This window comes from Cyprinus carpio, unplaced genomic scaffold, assembly GCF_018340385.1.
Source record: "Cyprinus carpio isolate SPL01 unplaced genomic scaffold, ASM1834038v1 S000006809, whole genome shotgun sequence".
NCBI lineage: Eukaryota > Metazoa > Chordata > Actinopteri > Cypriniformes > Cyprinidae > Cyprinus > Cyprinus carpio.
In genome coordinates, this window is record NW_024879395.1 from 1,255,173 (window position 1) to 1,273,632 (window position 18,460).

Genomic DNA, 18,460 nt, shown 5'->3' on the forward strand with positions numbered 1-18,460 from the left:
TCATGAAGAGGAAGATGCGACAAAGGAGACCTAAGACAGTTGAGCAACTAGAAGCCTGTATTAGACAAGAATGGGACAACATTCCTATTCCTAAACTTGAGCAACTTGTCTCCTCAGTCCCCAGATGTTTGCAGTTAGAAAAATAACATTAAAATGATACATTTTCTCATCACTGGCCTTGTCCCAAATTTTTTTGAGATGTGTTCATGCCATGAAATTTAAAATCAACATATTTTTTCCCTTAAAATGATACATTTTCTCAGGTTAAACATTTGATATGTCATTATGTTGTATTCTGAATAAAATACTGAATTTGAGTTTGTACCATCATAACATTCTAAACTTACACACAACATGTTTCACAAACGAAAACAAAGACCGGCATTCCGGCCCTTTAAAGATCAACAGTGACTGTTTTCATTAGACTTTCTAGTTAAAATTAAAAAAAAAATTGTGAAGTACAAAAAGTGAAATACTTCAGTGTGTTAAGTTGACAGTGTTTATCCTGCAGTATAGCAGCGATCTGGTTCACTTTGTTTGTTTCCTAGCTTCCGTCCACTGAGATCCAGCTCTCTCAGGAGTAACAGGTTTTTACCCACAATTCTATTCACATACTGACAAGCTTCATCTGCAGCAGAACCCAAAAACCTGCAGAAAGGAAGATGAAGATGATAGATTCAATTCAGTTCCTACTCATACTTGATGAACAATAACATATGATTCTCTATGTGAAACGGTTTATTTTTGTTGTTTTAGTGAAATAATGTGGATAGATTTTTTTTTTTATAATTCCATCATGGATCACCTCAGTGTCTTCAGTGATCCAGCTCTATCCTGTAGTAAGTCATTGAGCTGCTTTACTCCTGATTGTCCAGGATCATTTCCTGTGAGATCCAGCTCTATCAGGTGTGAAGGGTTTTGATCTCAGAGCTGAAGCCAGAGCTTTATAACCTTCTTCAGTGATACTGCAGTTTGAAAGTCTATAGGAATCACAAAAGAAACAAATTGACTTAAAAACTCTTATAATTAACCCTTTAATTAAAAAAAGATTTCAAAATGAGGGTTGTATCATAAGGATGTTTTCTTTTTTTCCTTTTTTTCTTTTAAGTAAGAGAAATAAATGCAAGTGTTTTCTTTCAGTAATGTAAGTGACATTGGTAAATGAAAGAGGTTCTTCATGAATGTCATCCTCCTAATTAATAATTACAGGAACTCCTGCTGGAGATTTATTTTCCCACATTTATTACTTTGTTCTCTGGAATACTTGATTCTGACTGGTGAGTTGCGACATTCCAAGACATGTTATCTCATGATAAAAACTGTTGTCATTAATACATAACATACCACTTATCCGGTTATTTGAGGGCACCACTTCTTTTCACATCTTGCATATTACACTGCTGCACTCTCTCTAGCTTAATTCAAACGCAACTGCTACTAGCTTCTGCCTCAGTTATCGACTGTATTTACTGTAAAATGAAACTGGAGGACTTCAGAATTAATAGTGGGTCTGCAGCAAGTGTTCATTTTGTTGCAAGATCAAGGTCCTCATCTTTATTTGAGTGGTGAAAAGCTGTGTAATTAATTATATGACTGTGCATTATGCCTAAATAAGCTGTCTGTTAGAAACTGTTTTTTTTTTTTTATGTGTAAGTGTGTGTGTGTGTGTGTGTGTGTGTGTGTGTGTGTGTATTTGTGGAAGATTTAAGTTTAAAAAGTTAATAAAATAATGTAACTCAGATCAATACTTTATGTCTAATTATTTATCTGTATGGAAAGTAGCCATGTAATAAGTGGGACAGTCTACATCCTGCATCCTTCATCACAGAATAATGCCTTCAGGATGATGAAAATCCTGCTCAGCCTTATAGTGTTTATTCTGTGATACCAACTGTCTGGATGTACATCATCCCTTACTTGGCTTAGAGAGTGTAAATTTCTCACCCCATTTACTGGCCAGTTTGGGGCTTTATACAGATTCATGATTAGATTCACCCAAAATCCTAACCTGAGTATCTCTAGTTTGCATTGTGAATTTTTCATTAGAGTGGAGATTTCAGACACTCCGGAGTTTCCTAGTTTATTTCCACTCAGATCCAACTCTATCAGGTTTGAAGGATTTGAACTGAATGCTGAAGTCAGAGCAGCGCAAGCTTCTTCAGTAATACAGATGGAATTAAATCTGTAAAAGAATATATATATATATATAAATAAAGGAAATGATAAAAGTTTTCTTGTAGTAGTTGGCCTTTGTTTTACACAATGACTAAATTACTTACTTCAGTTTTTTTCAGTCTACACTGTTCATTCTTAAACAAAGTCGAGAAGATCTTCATTCCTGAGTTACTGAGTTTAGTCCCACTCAGATTCAGAACTGTCAGAATTTAAAGCTTTCAATCAAAAAACGAAGTAAGAACATGACAATTTTCTTCTGTGATATCGCTGTTATTTAGCCTGTATTAAAAGAAAATATTTACTTAATGATTATGACATTACAAAAGCATTCAGTAATTGTTCAGTAAGCATTCTTTGGTATAAAAATATATAGAACACACCCAGCAGCAAGTTTACAAGTATTGAAAGGTGTCATCATAACATATAAAACTTACATCAGTGTGTTGAGTTTACAGTGTTTATCTTGCAGTAGAGTAGAGATCTGATTCACTCCTGTGTCTCCTAGTTTATGTCCCCTCAGATTCAGCTTTTTCAGGAGTAAAGGGTTTTTACCCCACAATTTCAGTCACATACTGTAAGGCTTCATTTGCAGCAGGACCCAAAAACCTGCAGAAGAGAAGTTAAAGCAGGATTCGATTCAGTTCTCTACTAAACATGGGCAAAAACAGCATTTGACTTTGATGGAAAACAGAGTGAAATGGTTTATCTTCAATTTACTTTGATGTCTCAGTAAGGCTGAGTAATAGATTGATATCGGAAATAATAAATCCATGATAAAGAACTTTTGAATAATTTTTGATATTTAGCCTACACCTACATAATCAGTTGTGTGATGTTAAAACCAGGGAAACCAGTAGTTTTAATAATGCAATGTTTTGTTGTAAATTATATTTCTTTTTGATAATGATCTTTTTTGATTTTAAAAGGGTGACTAAATTGTTTAAAGTGTTATTAATTTAATTGAACACCAATTCTAATACTAAACACAAATTAAATCATAAAACACAGAATATAAAAAAAGGAAACCAGAATCGGACAGAGCCCTAATTTAGAAAAGTAGCTTACTTTGTGGAGTTTATTTGTAAAAAAAAAAAAAAAAAAAAAAAACGAGCTATATTTACATTTATTCTCACAGCCAAACAATGTGTGGAATACATTTCATTCCTCATTAATAGTATGAAATAAATATTGTGATAAGTATTGATATTGAATAATATGGAGAAAAAAAATATTGCCCAGCCCTATCCATTATAACTAGTTAAAATAATTTTTCTATGAAAAATAGCCTGCATGTCATTTATTTTGCATTATTTCATAATCTCTTACCTCAGTGTCTTCAGTTTACAGTTTGGATCCTGCAGTAAAATCATTGAGCTGCTTCACTCCTGTTTGTCCAGGATCATTTCCTGTGAGATCCAGCTCTATCAGGTGTGAAGGGTTTGATCTCAGAGCTGAAGCCAGAGCTTTATAACCTTTCAGTGATACTGCAGTCTGAAATTCTACAGAAAATAAAATAAAGATAAAAACATATTTCATCTGACAGAAACTGTTTTACTGCAGTTATTTAACATTGAATAAAGGGTATGTTATTACTAAAAATCAAGCAATGGTTAATTTTTCCTCACCTGAGCTTCTCCAGTGTGCAGTTTGTATTTTCTAATCCGTTCTGGAGTTTCTTCACTCCTGAATCCTGCAGATTATTGTTGCTCATGTCAAGTTCTTTGAGACTGGGGTTTGATCTCAGGACTGTAGCAAGAGCTGAACAGCTTTCCTCTGTTAGACCACAATCACACAACCTAAAATGATGAAAATGAGAGGGAGAATTTACACACACAAAGTCCTTAATGCCAACCTTCAGTGATTACTGAATATTGGTCACCTGATGTCTTTAACGTACTTAAAATCTACAATAATAAATGAACACAATACTCACATCAATGTGCTGAGTTTTACAGTGTCTATCTTTCAGTAGAGCAGTGATCTGATTCACTCGTGTGTCTCCTAGTTCATGTTCACTCAGATTCAGTTCTCTCAGAAGTAACGGGTTTTTAATTTGAAGAACTTCAGTTAGATATTTACAGGCTTCATCTGCACTACGACTTTGTAACAACCTGGACAGGTGTAGAAGTACATTGATATTACCTGCCATACAGTGATTTATGTTCACAATGTTGAGACAGGAACTGTAATCATTTAAAGCTTTTACAAATGCCTTTTTGAGAATTGAATTATTTTTCATCTAAAATTGTATTTTATTAATTAAATAGCACTCATACCTCAGTGTCTTCAGTTGACAGTTTGGGATCCTGTAGTAAATCATTTAGCTCCTTCACTCTGATTGTCCAGGATCATTTCCTCTGAGATCCAGCTCTTTCAGGTGTGTAGGGTTGATCTCAGAGCTGAAGCCAGAGCTTTATAACCTTCTTCAGTAATACTGCAGTCTGAAAGTCTGCAGAAAATACAACTAGATTTTAATTTCACATTGTGGTTTAAGTTAATTAATTACTGCTCAATAGTCTGATCACCAAAACATGACAAATCACATTAGAGCTTAATACACAGGTAAGCCACTTCTGGTTTCATTATGTGTGGATTGATTAATAAATTACAATTTATTAATGGTCAGAAAGAGTCTGATTGTTTCATATGTGTAGTGAAATTTGATTCTAAATGTAAGAAAAACCTAACTGTATAGCAGTGTTATTATAGTTATTATATAGTTTTATAGTGTTTATAGTGTTTTTTGTTGTGTATCTACAGAAACGGAAAAATATTGTTTAATATGGATAGTATGATGTCTGTATGAAAAAAATTACAAACTAGTCTACAGATGTATGGGCATATTTGGTCTCTTGGTCTCTCCTTACATCTCAACCAATCAGATTGCTATCTGAGTTTTCATGTTCAATTCACACTTTGCCACATAAATGGGCTCTGCAAATACATTCATGTGCTTCATGGAAATTCATGTGGTTTAAACCATGAGATGCATTTCCAGATGTTTCTGGACAAGTGTAAATGCATCTCTCAAATCACCGCTTCAAGTGGTTTGAGTTATCAGATCGCAAGTAGTCTCAAATTCATTCTGGATGGCATTTTAAACTTGTACATTTTTTTATCAGATAGCTCTTCAATCAGTGAAAATGCATTAAATCATCAAGTGTAAACAGGACCTTACTTTTTTTTCCCCATCTATGGAGGCAACAGATTGAACAAATATATAACATTCCTTCAATGGTCAGTGTAGGTGATGTTGAAATGTACTCACCTGAGTATCTCCAGCTCACACACAGGATTCTTCAGTCCCTCACAGATCTCTTTGACTCCTGAGTCCAGCAGATGGCTGTAGTTCAGGTTCATCTCTTTCAGGATGGTTTTGGAGGAGAGAACAGTAGCTAGAACTTGACAGCTTTTCTCTGTCAGCTTACAATTATTCAGCCTGAACACAAAAAAACATTATTTAATATTAAGCACATATTCAACACATATCTGATCAACATCTCTTCATATCTGATCACACTTGTGACTGACAGACTTTTATAATGAATAAACAGAAGTTTGTATAATAGAATGTATAAATCATGTTCACTCACTCATCGTCTCCAGTTTGCTATGAGATTCCATCAAAAGAGCAGAGAGTTTCTCTCCATCCAGATCTCTTAATTCATCTTCACTCAGATCCAGTTCTGTCAGTAGTAATGGACTTTTACCCAGAACTTTAGTGAGATACTTGCACGCTTCCTGTGCAGCAGGACTTTTCAAAAAGCTACAGGAAATAGAAGACCTTATCATTATAACAACGGTCTCCAGTTTCATTGAGAAAATTTATATTATACGAATAAGAAAAATAATCAGAAAACAAGCAATAATTTGCAAAAATTATTTATATAATAATTTATGTTTTTTATTTATTTTTTTTAAACAAAATCCATGAAATTCAGTTGTGTAACTGGTGAACTGATTTGAATTGGAATTCTGTAAGTTCCTCTTCCCATCTTTCTAATGCTGCACCAGCTAATTTATCCCCTTGCCCTACTTACATACAGCTGATATTCCATCTATGTTTGTTTTTTAGATATATGAAGACAATTATGACCTGATTTTCTTTATTGTAAAGCATTCATCCCTGTAGTAACATCACTGAGCTGCTTCACTCCTGATTGTCCAGGATCATTTCCTGTGAGGTCCAGCTCTATCAGGTGTGAAGGTTTTGATCTCAGAGCTGAAGCCAGAGCTTTATAACCTTCTTCAGTGATACTGCACTCTGAAAGTCTAGAAGGGAAATGAAAATGTATCTTCAGTGTAATTCAGACTGATTAATCAGTGACTCCACAAATGTCATGAACAACATAAATCCATACAAAAAGCGATGGCTGAATATGAAGGCAAATAACAGGCCCAGAGACCTTTAATATGTTCATGTCAAATCACCTGAGTTTTCTCTAGTTTGCAATTCTCTTTCAGTGCATTAGACAGCAGCTTCACTCCTGAATCCTTCAGATTATTATTGCTCAGGTCAAAGCTCCTTCAGACTGCTAGAGGCTGAACTGAGAACTGAATTGAGAGCTGAACAGCTTTCCTCATTTAGATCACAGTTGCTCAGCCTGAAAAAAGAAAATCCAAAAATATCAATAATGCCATCAAATATGTCATATTCAGCTCACACACAGGATGTTGAGTGTATCTGATGGTGAAATGTTCTCACTTGAGTATCTTCAGCTCACACACAGGATTCTTCAGTCCTCACAGATCTCTTTTGACTCCTGAGTCCAGCAGACGGCTGTTGTTCAGGTTCAACTCTTTCAGGATGGGTTTGGGAGGAGAGAACAGTAGCTAGAACTGAATAGCTTTTTCTCTGTCAGCTTACAAACTATTCAGCCTGAACACAAAACAACAACATTTTTATTTATCTTTTTGTACTTCAGCAAAATTTACTTTAAAAATATTTAACACTCATTAGATTAACAGCTCTTCATATCTGCTTAGGCACATAACTGACAGTCTTACGTAATTAATCATAGAATATATTATGTACAAATCATGTTGACTTACTTCATTTTCTCTAGTTTGCTATGAGAGTCCATCAAAAAGAGCATAGAACTTCTCCCAATCCAGATCTCCTAGTTTATCTTCACTCAGATCCAGTTCTTTCAGTAGTAATGGATTCATATTTCAGTACTTTCTTGAAATACTCACACGCTTCCTGTGCAGCAGGACTTTTCAAGAACCTACATGAAGCAGTAGAGAATTTTAGATTAGTTAAAGGTAGGGTAGGTGATTTGGTTTGAAACATTGTTGTTATGCTGGCTGAAAGTCTCCTTATATCCCAATAGCAACCACTAAGTTAAGTGGTCTAAATTTATTTAGATGTATTTATATTGTCTGTGGAAGGCATAAGACAATAAAATGTTCGCAGTGTGGTGGCAGCAGGATGAGCATGATGGCCTCGGTCATCTAAAAAACACAATCAATCAGCCCGCACCAGCAAGAGCAAAAAGGCCCCGGTCTGCTTCTGATATCATCAGTGTGTTCCATAGAAAATGAAAAGGCGCTATTATTGTATTATTATACACTATGTAGCCTGTTATGTTTTCTCACCGGTGAATGAGATATGAAGTAATCTGACAGTGTTGCCTTCAATCTTCCACAAACACCTTCTCTCATCGTATCACAGGTTAGTCTCTGTCTGCCTGAGCGTGTTTGTGTGTTTAAGAGGAGGCATGGCTTTGCATCCTGATTATCCAGGGAGGGTGGGGATCTTGTTTTCAAAGCTAACTTGCTATTGCTAGCCTTTCTAAAATCAAAATACCCTACCTTTAGTTTTACAATTGTATGCCTTTTGCAGCTCCCATTCTCCTTACAGGCCCCAGCTCAGCAAACAGAACATTTCCACTTAGTGTAAAGTTATTGTATCAGAGCAAGGTTTGCAGTTTTATTTCATAGGATTTCAGATAAGCTCAGTCTACAAAAACATACAAACTTACACAAAATATTTTGGTTAGCTTCTGTTTTTCATTCACTGCCTACATTTTGATAATGTACATGCAAATGCTTTTTATTCACACACACACCAATTTTTATGAAACAGACAACACTTGCGGTTAAGTTTATATGGTACAAGTGCTGGTAACTGATCTGCAAGGCTGTTAATACAATGTGTTTATGGTTGCATTAAAATATATGTACCTGCCTATGTTAATATTGCATGTTACATGTGATGTTTGATTTAAAGACCATTAATTACAGGTAACACTAGATCAAAAAAAATATAGCTGACTGATTATTGATGTTACATTGAAGCAAGATTGAAGAGCAGTTACTAATTAAAGTATTTAAATTACCTGATGGTTTTCAATTTACAGCGTTTATCCTGTAGTAAATCATCAAGCTCCTTCACTCCTGATTGTCCAGGATCATTTCCTGTGAGATCCAGCTCTATCAGGTGTGAAGGGTTGATTTCAGAGCTGAAGCCAGAGCTTTATAACCTTCTTCAGAAATACTGCAGTCTGAAAGCCTAATAAAAAAGAAGAAAAAAAGAAAAAAAAAATAAGAAGTTGTTGTTAATAGCAGTTGTTATTCTTAACTCAGTTAAGTTCAGTTGTTTATTCTTTGTTAGAACACAGATCATTATACTAGTACCATGCTTTATAAATAATATCTGACAAACTACTTGGAACAACAATCTAATTCTCATTTTACTTAAAGGGGTCATATGATGTGATTTAAATTTTTCCTTTCTCTTTGGAGTGTTACAAAATTCTTGGTGCATAAAGGTGATCTGTAAAGTTTCAATGACTAAAGTCTCAAATTCAAAGAAATATTCTTGATAAAAGTTAAGACTTGTCCACGACCTACTAAAACGCCTCGTTTAAACACGCCCCCCACATGTCTACATCACTGTGTGGGAAGATTTGCATAACACTGCCCAAATGTTCACGCAAAGAACGGAGGAGTAACATTTATTCTGGCTGTAGTATTTTTGTTGTTCCCGCCGCCGCCGCCGCCGCCGCCCATGTGTGTGGAGACGCTGTGTGTTACATTGTGAAAGCGAAACTACTTTGTTTGGCCTTTCAAAAAGAGAATGATATCCGCTTTGTCATGCCTAGAGCTGATCTGTGCTGGTCGCTGAGGAAATATATCAACTTCGGACTGTGGATCGCCGGATTGGCTTTGTCCGTGGAAGAAGCGGAGTTCATTCCGGGGTCGTCACATGTGGTTTGCCCGCCAGCTGCTCCTTCGTCAAATCCATCGGCCGTGCCGTTCTCAAAACCTGCAGTGTGTGACGCATTTTATGGAGGACTGTTTCCTGAACCTGCAGACTAGCATACAATGGGTCTGTGTTCAAAGGCTGTTCTATAAAGTGAGGCAGTTATAACTTTGCAAGGACAGTCTGGCGCTTCTGACTCATAGCCTGTAAGTACATGATTTATATTAAAGAATTTGCCACTGATCATTCAAACACAAGTTTGTAAGCAGTGTAGAGTAGCACTTGTTTGTTTGTCGTTTCTTCTGATCACAAATGTTTACGCAGTGCGATGCTCAACAAAATGTGTAAAAACACAATATTAGTCATTATAATCAGTAATTATGTCCCCACTGGATGCAATAAATGCTTCGTTTGTAATGGGTTTTTTTGGTTTTGTCTCATCGTGCTGGGAGATGGCACTACAGTATGGTAAGGGGCGTAACATTTCTGTAACAAGCTTGAGGCATTTGGCCAATCACAACGCACTGGATAGCTAGCCAATCAGCATACACCTCGCTTTTCAGAAAAAAAACAAAAAAAAAAAATTAAAAATCGACACGTTTCAGAAAGGCAGGGCACAGAGGAGCAACAAATAATGTACATTATGTGGAAAATAATGTGTTTTTTGAACCTTAAACCGCATAAAAACATTGCATTACACCAAATACACAACATAATGTTATTTTTAGCAATGTCATATGACCCCTTTAAGTAATTAACATTCAGTTACAGTATATAGTATTATACATAGAGATACAAGCCCTGAAACAGAAATTTCAGCCTGAGTAGTCTTATTTTTTTCAGCTTACATAATCAAATAGTTTTTTTAAGACGACCGTTTAACCTTTTCAGTTTTGAGTTTAAAATATTCTAGCGGTCCCCCCAGAGTGAGTTTTTTTTAAGATGACCGTTATTTTAGAACGTTCCCCTTACTGTTTCCATGGTGACACGTCAGGCTTGTCACGTGACACACCGCGTATACAATAACACTTTATGACAGATGGATCGCTTTTATTTCGTTTTTCCTTTTTTAATTTCAAATATTCACAAACTTGCATACCATGTCATGAACAATCCGATATTCCGATTCATAAATGTGTAAATGAGTGTGTTTGGTCGTTTAAAAACCTTTCTAAATGATCTTGATCGTGATCTGTAATGTGAGACGGGCGCCGCCATGTTTGTTCGTGCTGCAGTTCAGAGAGTCCTGTCAGTCGGATTTACAGCCGTTAATTCATCAATTTCTCCCGAAATACAGGTAATAAGTGGCCGATGAACTGGGTGAAGAATAGAGTGATCTTCATAGTTACTTACACTATGTGTATCTGATATGAATAAAAAACATCTGCAAATTAAATTTGAATGGATTATTATTGTTGCTTGCCATAGACATATGTGTGTATTTTTCAAACTCTAAATGTATTGTTTTACCTAGTATTTATGTGTATTTAAATGTCTGAAACCTAAAATATGAATTATGTGGTTAAGAACAGTTGTGATAATATGACAAGAGCAGTGCACGTCTCTCTCTGGCTCAGCGCCAGCCAACGCGCGAAAACGCAGTTTGAATTAGGCAGTTGTGCGACGTCACCGAACGTTCTAAATCCCATATGTGGGACCATACGCCCCAGGGGCACGGAAATTAGAATCCCATATGTGGGAACTGTACCGCGCTCAAAAGGTTAACATGCAAAAATGATGATTTGAAAATACCCACTTCAATATTCCCAATTTGAATTTGTGTATTTTTCAACAGAGGACAGATCTTCTTTATTCCTGAGTCTCCTAGTTCATTTCTACTCAGATCCAGCTCTATTAGGTTTTAAAGGATTTAAACTGAATGCTGAAGTCAGAGCAATACAACTTTTTTTCTGTAATACTGATATTATACAGCCTGCAGAGAAAGAAAACAAAGACACAATTCATTATTTGGTTTATCTCAGAACCTTTCTTATTGAACAACAATGACCATTTTAATCTGAAAAAGATACTGGAAATATAACACCAAAATAATGTTATGTGTGGAAGACATTTTACATGTAAAGTATAAAATAATATGAAATACTTACTGAAGTGTGTTGAGTTGACAGTGTTTATCCTGCAGTAGAGCAGAGATCTGATTCACTCGTGTGTCTCCTAGTTCATGTTCACTCAGATTCAGCTCTCTCAGGAGTAACGGGTTTTTACCCACAATTCCAGTCACATACTGACAGGCTTCTTCTGCAGCAGGACCCAAAAACCTGCAGAAGAGAGGATGAAACAGGATTCAGTTAAATTACCGCACCATTTAAGATGTAATGGAAAGAATAGTAAATATTGTATTTTTTTTTTTTAAAACTTGAAGTCACTAACTCTGGTATATCAAATGATATAGTTTCACACTAAAAACATTTTAAAAAGTAAATTGTCTATATATGATTATTTTTGTATTATTTCATCCCGTCTCACCTCAGTGTCTTCTTCAGTTGACAGTTTGTATCCTGTAGTAAATCATTGAGCTGCTTTACTCCTGATTTGTCCAGGATCATTTCCTGTGAGATCCAGCTCTATCAGGTGTGAAGGGTTTGATGTCAGAGCTGAAGCCAGAGCTTTATAACTTTCTTCATTGATACTGCAGTCTGAAAGTCTAGAAAATAAATACATAAAAAAAAAAAATACATTTTTATCTACATAAGTATATAAATACATTATAAATATTTTTTTTTCCTCTTTGGATAACAGGTAAACCACTGTTTGGGTGTAATGGGTTAATATTAATCAGTAACCTTAATTGTAATCACATTACAGTGACCTAAATTACAATAAAATCACATTAATGTGGTTTTATTCATGTGTTAGCACAAACCACTGATATTTTAATTTCTCTATCATCTCTGGTACACACATACATAAACAAGACAAACCAACATACATTACAAGACATACCAACTCTGGAATGTGCACCTGAAGGTGTGACATCTACAGTGAACAGCCAATCACACCAAACACAGTTTAAAAACACTCTACCTTCTTGAGGAAGAAGAATAAAAGGAATCGAAACAGAGTTTGCTCTAAAACTCAGTTAACTTGTGTAGCCTTTGAAATTGGTTTTGTGCAGCAGGCCTCTGTACACAATAAGCATTTAACATAAGCATTGTCCACACAACACACACACACACACACAACACACACACACACACACCACACACACACACACACACACACAGAGAAACTGACTATATTAAAAGCTACAGTTTACATTAAAATGTATTTCCCTCTAGCTTAATTAAATAGTTATGGGATTAATTTGATCTGATTATTATCTTATAGAATTAATTATTAACCCTTTCGCACGTGAGTTTAAAAATATTCAATTCTGAAATATGTGCAAGTAAATATATTTGGTAGTTTAAACACTTTTATATCGACCGTGTTAGTTGATCTATACCGGGTGATGGGCGCCGCCATGTTAGTTCGCGCTGAATCCGAGCTGTGGGATTTACAGCACGAATTCATAATTTCCTCCCGAAACACGTTAAAGTAGGTCTCAGGTAAACTCGGAGAAAGGCAGAATAAAGTTTATAGTTACCTACACAATCATCTGTATATGATATCAATAAAAACATGTAGTCAGATTATATTTGTAAGGGTCATTATTTGCGTTTCCATAGACATCAGCATGTATTTTACAAACTGTAAATGTATGTTTTTGCTAGTCCTTATGTGTTTTTAAATATACTGAAACCTAAAATAAGCATTATATGGTTGAAAACACTGAATATTTGTGATAATATGTACAGCGCTCAGCGCGTCTGATCAGGCTCTGCGCCAGCCAAAGCACGAAAGCGGATTTAAATTCAGCAGTTGATGACGTGACACACTGAAAGTTCTAATCACACCGGTGTGATCGTACGCTTCAGGGACCAGCCAAGACTGATCACACCGGTGTGATCGTAACGCGCTAAAGGGTTAATATGTATTACTTGCTTTTTATGAGTAACACTAATTAAAACAAAATTCATTGGCTGAAAGAAGCATCCATTTATTTTGTTAAAAGTAAAAACATGTAGTGAAGTAAAAAAAAGAATGTTAACAACCATTAAAATAATTAAAATTTAATAAATATTCACTTAACCCTTTACCTGAGTTCTCTGCAGTGTGCAGTTTGTATCTTTTAATCCATTCTGGAGTTTCTTCACTCCTGAATCCTGCAAATTATTGTTGCTTATGTCAAGCTCTTTCAGACTGGAGTTTGATCTCAGGACTGTAGCAAGAGCTGAACAGCTTTCCCGTCTGTTGAGACCACACTTACGCAGACTAAAATATTGAACACAAGAGATAACGTTCATGAACAAAGTACTTAATGCTTATATTAGGTATAAGCCGATGTATGTTTCAACTGATTGCGCTTACGGTATTTGAAAATTTACAATTAAAAATGTAGGCCTGAATCTCAATGTTTTATTTTGGAAATGATTAATTTGTTGATTATTTCAATATACTGTGTTTCATAAATAATAAACATGAGAAATTATTTCATTTTCTAAGCTTAAATATGTGTATACAGTGAAAGCCATGCCAACATTGAAATACAATATTTAAAAATCACCAATACATCATAATTATGAAAATTGTAAAGCAATTTAATTTGTAATTTTACATAATTAAACCTAATCAAATGGACATTTATTAATCCAATTAAATCTAGCATGCAGAAAATATAATCTAATATGCAGAATTTTAGATAAATAAAATTACACACTTTAGTTTCTCTAATCTGAATTGTGTATTTTCCAAACAGAGAACAGAACTTCTTCATTCCTGAGTTTTCTAGTTTATTTCCACTCAGATCCAGCTCTATCAGGTTTGAAGGATTTGAATTAAACGCTATAAAGTCAGAGCAGCACAACCTTCTTCTGTAATACTGATATTATACAGCCTGCAGAGAAAAAAAAAACAAAAACAAAACAAAAACAAAGATAGGAAACAGTATTCAGTTTACTTCAAAACATTCTCTACTGAACAACAATGATAGTTTTATCCCAAACCAGTTAAAGTTATTGTAAAGTATTAAACCATGAGAAATTCTCACATCAGTGTGTTGAGTTTTACAGTGTTATCCTTCAGTAGAGCGGCGATCTGATTCACTCGTGTGTCTCCTAGTTCACGTTCCGGGTTTTTACCCACTCTCTCAAGAGTAACGGGTTTTTACCCACAATTTCTGTCACATACTGACAGGCTTCATCTGTATCACGACTCAAAAACCTGTAGTAGAGAAGATGAAAAAGGAAATCAGCAGTTTTTGTTTTATCTTGAAATCACTTTAATTCTGATGCAACAACAAATTGTGCAGAATATTCAATTAGTGAAATGATGATGTTGTAATAATTTTCCTGCATATCATTTATTTTGTATTATTTAATTATCTCTCACCTCAGTGTCTTCAGCTGATAGTTTGGATCCTGTAGTAAATCATTGAGCTCCTTCACTCCTGATTGTCCAGGATCATTTCCTGTAAGATCCAACTCTATCAGGTGTGAAGGGTTTGATCTCAGAGCTGAAGCCAGAGCTTTGTAACCTTTTTCAGTGATACTGCAGTTTGAAAGTCTGGTTTAACATAAAAATAAGGGTTTAAAATAATAATGATAATAATAAATCACTTAAAAACAGTTTTATAACATAAAATCCTCAAATGTACTTTTCTCTTATAAGTAAAGAAAAATGTATCGTTTGACAAAGTCATGTTTTTCTTGTTTCTTCCTTTTTTCTGTTTCCTGTTTTTTTTAGTAATTGAAACTTTGATCAAAAGATTATGTTAGGATTAAATCAAACAATAATTCTCTGAGCTGACCTGAGTTTCTGCAGTGCACAGTTTTTATCTTCTAATCCTTTCTGGAGTTTCTTCACTCCTGAATCCTGCAGATTATTGTTGCTTATGTCAAGCTCTTTCAGACTGGGGTTTTGATCTCAGGACTGTAGCGAGAGCTAAACAGCTTTCCTCTGTTAGACCACACTTACGCAGACTAAAATATTGAACATGAGAGAGAATTTATAAACACGAAGTAACTTGATGCCCAACATTCAGTCTCTCTGAGAAATCAATCACTGAGAAATTACTGTTTTGTCACCTGATTTAAGATCAATCTACAATTATAAATGAAAAACAACACTCACTGAAGAGCTTTGAGTTTACAGTGTTTATCCTGCAGTAGAGCAGTGATCTGATTCACTCGTGTGTCTCCTAGTTCACGTCCACTCAGATTCAGCTCTCTCAGGAGTAATCGTGTTTTCACCCACAATTTCCAGTCACAAACTGACAGGCTTCTTCTGCAGCAAGACCCAAAAACCTTGCAGACAGGAAAAGAGCACTAACATTACCTGCCATATAATGACTTTTGGCAATCTTGTTTTAAAGGGTCTTCAGTCATTTCAAAGCTTTTATAAATGCCATTTTGATGGTTTAAACATCTTCCTGCTACAAAACTTTTGCATTTTACTATTTTAATAACACTTACCTCATTGTTTTTCAGTGTTTTTTGATGAAAACCCTCCATCCCTTTTGTGAATCACTGAGCTTCTTTCACTCCTGATTCACCAGGATCATTTCCTGTGAGATCCAGCTCCACCAAGTTTGAATTTGATTTTAGAGTTGAAGCCAGAGATTTATAACCTTCTTCTGTGATACTGCAGTTTGAAAGTCTACAAAACATAAAGATTAAATTTAAATACATTTTAACATTTAAATTTAACATTGTGTTTCAAATTCATTAATTGCTGCACAACATGCTGAGTCACAATATATAACTAGACCACACCAGAGCTAAATATATTATCAGATATGATAAACAAAAAACAGACATGTAAGCAAACCACTTCAGTTTTTTTTTTTTTTTTTTTTTAATGGACTGCAGCCATGTTTTCACTTTCCATCTGGGAGAAAACTCTCTCAACCACCACCGAGTCAGAATAACATCTTTGGAGTTTGTCACTGTTCAAACCTGGGCAGAACCTGATTGCAATTCCATCACCATCAAACATTCAAACCATCAAGACTTTCACCCAAGACTGCATCCAGACACTCATTCAACGGCCAAGGCAATGCAAGTATCATACATTTAACTAAATGGAACAGAGGTTTAGAATAAGCTGTAGACCCCATCTACAGAAAACGGTGTTGAAGGTTTCACTCAGGTGGTTAACAGACTCCTTTTCATAGCTTCATCCCCCTGTTTCTCTAATGGCTTCATTTAGTTCAGTCTCATGTGCCCCTCCCCCATATATGTGTGAAAGTATGTTTGCTTGCTTACACTAGTTGTTCCTTTGTTCCTTTAACAAGCCAATTTGGTTACATGCGCTACTGCATTAGTACTTGAAAGAAAAGTTATTTTTGTGGCTACAAAAATATTTTGATTGATGAGTTGAGTTGAGATTGAGTTGAAATTACATTGAATGCTCTGGACAAACTGATTAGTTGATGGTAATAAATCTGCTACAGTTACTACTGGAAGCTGATATAAATAACTGTAATTAATTATACTTAATTGTAATTATTTGCTACATTTATATTCTTTTATTTCTAATTGTGCCATTTTTAAATACAATCAACAAAAAATCTTTTAAGTTTTAATTTTAGTTTTACCTAGAGATAATATCACTGTTATGAGAGAAAAAAAAAATATCTGACAGTGTTTTTTTTTTTTTTTTTTTTTTACCTCTGGAAGCAACCAGATTCAATAAATATATAATGTTAAGTGTAGGTGATGTTGAAATGCACTCACTTTAATATCTTTAGCTTAGATTTCTTCAGTCCCCTCACAGATCTCTTTGAATCCTGAGTCCAGCAGACAGCTGTTGTTTCAGGTTCATCTCTTTCAGGATGGTTTTGGAGGAGAGAACAGTAGCTAGAACTGCACAGCTTTTCTCTGTCATCTCACAGTTGTTCAGTCTGAACACAAAACAACATTATTTATTATTTAGCACATATTCAACACACATCAGATAAACAGTTCCCTATCTGTCTGTCACTACGAGTTATGTGGAACGACATATGGGGTCACACCTGGAGGCCAATCATCTCTGAGTTTAAGAGAAAATGACAATGAAAATTGGGCTATTGGATTTAACATACCTGAGCCACTACCCGTGCCTACGGGTATAAATAGAGGCGACAAGTGCATCCACTTATTCAGATTTTTGCTTTGGAGCCGAGTGGTTGTATGAAAAGCTGTTATACTCCACAAAGCCATTCATCTGCTTTGTGTCTGGAAGCTGTTCTGGTTGGTGGTACGGCACGAACAGCAGTGTCCCTTTCAGCAATTCCCCTGGGTGCTTCAACTAAAAGAGCAGAGTTCCTAAAAGAGCAAATCACGGACGAAGACACAGTTTCGTCCCACATTTTCAGTAAAAATAGCAATTTCTACGCATCTCTGGCCAGTTCCTCCGGGAACATGGGGAGTTTTGCTGTGATGACTCATAATGCAATGCTTTCTGGGCCAGCCGACACAACTCCACATCACTGCACCACTGCGGGTATGTCGACTGTCCGTTTGGTGCACTTGTACGGAGTTTGGGGGCGTGGCTTGGGTATTACAAATGCGTCCAAACCCAGGATTGGTTTGCAGCAATTGATCTGAAGAACGCGTTCTTTCATGTCTCGATCCTCCCTCGCCACAGACCGTTTCTGCGGTTTGCGTTCGAGGGTCGGGCATGGCAGTACAAAGTTCTCCCCCTCGGGCTCTCCCTGTCCCCCGTGTCTTCATGAAGGTCGTGGTGGGTGCCCTTGCCCCACTCTGGGAAGTGGGCATCAGGATCCTCAACTATCTCGACGACTGGCTCATCATGGCCCGGTCCCGAGAGGAGTTGTGCAATCACAGGGACCCTGGTGCTTCAGCGCCTCTGTCAGTTGGGGCTTCAGGTCAACCGAGAGAAGAGCAAGCTCTCCCCTGCGCAGACGTGGTCCGCACAGACAACACCCAGCCAGCTTCGTACACAAACACACAGGTCAGCACACAAATGTGCCCAGTTAGTGCTGAACTGCCTGAGTTCCTTGAGAGGCAGGAC

The 18,460-nt window shown here is 36.0% G+C and overlaps 3 long non-coding RNA genes across 3 annotated transcripts; all 3 read right to left on the bottom strand.

Annotated features, from left to right (window-relative positions):
* Nucleotides 1-5,774: 5,774 nt before the first annotated feature.
* On the bottom strand, nucleotides 5,775-7,054 carry LOC122144964. Its single transcript, XR_006159995.1, has 4 exons — nucleotides 6,881-7,054; nucleotides 6,607-6,779; nucleotides 6,272-6,447; nucleotides 5,775-5,941 (listed from the first exon to the last, which is right to left on the bottom strand). It is a non-coding gene; the product is annotated as an uncharacterized LOC122144964 (long non-coding RNA).
* A 178-nt stretch (nucleotides 7,055-7,232) lies between these two features.
* On the bottom strand, nucleotides 7,233-11,309 carry LOC122144966. Its single transcript, XR_006159997.1, has 3 exons — nucleotides 11,139-11,309; nucleotides 8,517-8,689; nucleotides 7,233-7,403 (listed from the first exon to the last, which is right to left on the bottom strand). It is a non-coding gene; the product is annotated as an uncharacterized LOC122144966 (long non-coding RNA).
* A 3,641-nt stretch (nucleotides 11,310-14,950) lies between these two features.
* Nucleotides 14,951-17,261, bottom strand: LOC122144963. Its single transcript, XR_006159994.1, has 5 exons — nucleotides 17,179-17,261; nucleotides 15,916-16,099; nucleotides 15,575-15,747; nucleotides 15,252-15,423; nucleotides 14,951-15,007 (listed from the first exon to the last, which is right to left on the bottom strand). It is a non-coding gene; the product is annotated as an uncharacterized LOC122144963 (long non-coding RNA).
* Between the last annotated feature and the right edge of the window lie 1,199 nt (nucleotides 17,262-18,460).